The 3,147-nt window shown below is 37.2% G+C and overlaps 1 non-coding gene across 1 annotated transcript; it reads right to left on the reverse strand.

Annotated features, from left to right (window-relative positions):
- Window positions 1–1,409: 1,409 nt before the first annotated feature.
- Window positions 1,410–1,517, reverse strand: LOC122080467. Its single transcript, XR_006140761.1, has one exon. It is a non-coding gene; the product is annotated as a small nucleolar RNA R71 (small nucleolar RNA).
- Window positions 1,518–3,147: the final 1,630 nt, after the last annotated feature.

Here is a 3,147-nt window from a genome sequence, read left to right on the forward strand (position 1 = left end):
TATGACAAAGTTTATTAGTAGAATTAAAAATTTTATTTAAATACAAGTAATGGAAATAGGATTTTTATTTTATTTATTTTTCCTTGTGTTCTTATTTACATATGTGCTATAATTGAAGGTGATGCCTACAGTAGTGCCTCTCCTGGAAATTCGGCCGATGTATTGAGAATTTTTTTTTACTTACTTGCTTTTTACTTTAGTTTTTTTATTTGTTAGTTTAGATTTATTATTTGCAGATTTTTCTTAGTTGTTATTTTCAGCGTTTATTTTACTTTTCTAATTAAAGTAATCCGGCGTTAGAACTGTTTAATTTAGATGTTAAATGTATAGGTCATTTTCTTTTGTTTATATGTATATTCTAGGACCATAATCTAAAATCAACCACCCCTTGTTCACTCTCGCCGTACTTAGAGTAGGTAAGATAGAGTGACTAATCTCCTTGTGATCAACCCGTTGGCTACAAGATACCATAAGCTTGTGGTAACATATTTTTAAACTCAAACAAGTTTTGGGCACCACTGCTGGGGAGATATAGTCAATTTATTTTTCTTACTTTAGGTTAGTTGAAGTGCTTTTCAAAAGAGAGAGAGAGAGAGAGAGAGAGAGAGAGAGAGAGAGAGAGAGAGAGAGAAAAGAGTGAAACCCCAGATCCCTGTCGGTAATCACTAACAAAAAAAGAAATCCATAAAATAATTCTTTTTCTTTTTCTTTCATTCCAATAATTCAAGCTCTTACCAAGAGTGGAAATATAAACATATAGTAGTCCCCACTCTACTGCAGAATCCCTAGGATTCGATTATAGGTGGATTCGAAGACTATATAGATCCCTAGCTGTCAACCTATGGGTAACCTTACAGCTTTGGACTCATTATTTAAATTATTGAGGGGTCATATCAATTGACCAATTTTTACCATCTATTTTAGTTGTAATTAATTAACTTTTTAGAGACCACAATTTTTCCTTAGGTGGTTAGTGCATGAGTATGTGGACCCGTGATTCTACCATTGTTTAGTAAGAGTACATATTTTAAGAATGACAGAACAACTTAAACCTACTTTAAAGGATAGATTCTACCCAGCCGGGATAGCCCGACCTTCTTGCATTATATTACCAGCTGCCACGGGGAATAACTATGAGCTTAAAACGCAATTCATTACTATGTTACCCCACTTCCATGGGCTATCATCCGATGATGCTTATTTGTTTCTAAGAGAATTTGAGGAGGTTTGTGTCCTCATTAAGATATAATAGCTCAGTGATGATACTGTTAAACTTATATACATTATCTTTTCGCTAACGGATGGAGCAAAAAGATGGCTATATGGGCTGCCAACTAATTCCATTACCACATGGAATTAGTTTAAGGTAGCGTTCTTAAGAAATTTTTTTTCCTTTGCATAAAACAAACAAACTCAAAAGTGAGATCATGCAGTTCCGACAAAAACCTCAAGAGTTATTTTTCAAACTCATGGAAAGGTTTCAAGACCTTCTCCAAAGAGTTTCCCCACTATGGTATTGACAAATGACATCTTTACTAAATAATTAATGAATGGATAGACTACCATACCAAGCAGATGTTAGAGTCTATATGTCCTACAGGCTTCACAGCCTATGCGGACAAAAACAAAGCTTTGAACTTTTTGGTTGACCTAGTTGAAAAGACAAAAGAATGGGAGTCTACTTGGGAAAGTGAGAGAACTATAGGAGCTAAAGGGTATTATGTCGATGGGAAGTAGCTAAAGAGGCCTATTTAGATAGCCTCATTAAGAGAATAGAAGCACTTGTCCCTAAAGCACATGCCCCAGTCCACCAAGTCCAAAATCAGGTCTTTATATGCAATTGGTATCACTTCCCTAGACATGTAATGGAAGAATGCTCCAACATTTCTGGGAGTAATGAAAGTGTTAATGCTCTTTATCCGAACAACCTGTTTAACAACACTTACAATCTAGGGTGGAGAAATCACCCTAATTTTTATGGAGCCAAGGGAATCAAGGAGGCCCATCCAACTTTCACAATCAAGGGCAACCTAGTCCCCAGATGCTCAATTTTACACCACCACCTAATTCTTTCCCTCGGCCTAATCTAGGCCCTCAGCCAAATTTTGCTAGGCCCCCTCTCCAAGCACCTTATCAACACCCCCCAGTGTTTACATCCATTGGAGAGGTGGTAAGAATTAGTGAGCTAGAGAAAAGCATAGTCCTTCTCATGAGAAGTCATAATAATGTGGAGAAGCAATTCACCCAACTTATCACAATCATTTATGAGAAGGAGAAAGAAAAACTACCTAGTCAGCCAGAGCCGAATCCCAGACATCAGGTGCTGATTCCACAAGGGCTACCTGCTCCTCTGCTGAATGTTGTATAGAGTCAACAACACCAAGGGCTCTCTAACCAGTGTAATGTAGTATATGCCCTATGAAAGGGTCAAGAGTATCTACAAAATGGTACCACTCCTTCTCCACCATCTAACATTTTTGTTAATCCTTCGACTATCGAGGCTACTACTATGCCTCTCATTCCAGGTTCGTCAGATGGACCTAAAGAAATTAAGGATGATTTGGTGGAAGTTACAAAAAATGATTATATTAATGAGAGAACTTCTAACAGTGTTTATGTTCCTCCTGTCCCATATCCTAACCGTTTGATGAATAAGAAGAATACAGCTTCAATAGAAAAAAAATTTAGAAGTCTTCAAGAAGTTAGAGGTAAACATCCTTCTTTTGGATGTTATAACTTAAATTCCAACCTATGCCAAAGTCCTCAAAGACTTATGCACTCACAAACAGTGTGCCCAAAAGGGCTTTCTTGGTAGCTGATATTAGTTCAATGATCACACAACCTATAACAGCCAAGTATAAGGATCCTGGGTGTCCCGCCATCGCTTGTGTCATTGGCAACACTCGTTTTGATCATGCCCTACTTGACCTTGGTGCAAGTGTGAACCTTCTACCTTATCATGTTTATCAACAACTTAGATTAGGAGATTTGAAAGTCACAAGGACCACTCTTTAGTTGGCCAACCGTTATATCAAGATTCCAAAAGGGATAGTCGAAGATGTCCTACTTAAGGTAGGAGAATTTATTTTTTCAGTTGATTTTATTGTTTTGGACACTAAATCCTTCACCACTAGGGATAAGATCACT

This window comes from Macadamia integrifolia, chromosome 5 (assembly GCF_013358625.1).
Source record: "Macadamia integrifolia cultivar HAES 741 chromosome 5, SCU_Mint_v3, whole genome shotgun sequence".
Taxonomy (NCBI): domain Eukaryota; kingdom Viridiplantae; phylum Streptophyta; class Magnoliopsida; order Proteales; family Proteaceae; genus Macadamia; species Macadamia integrifolia.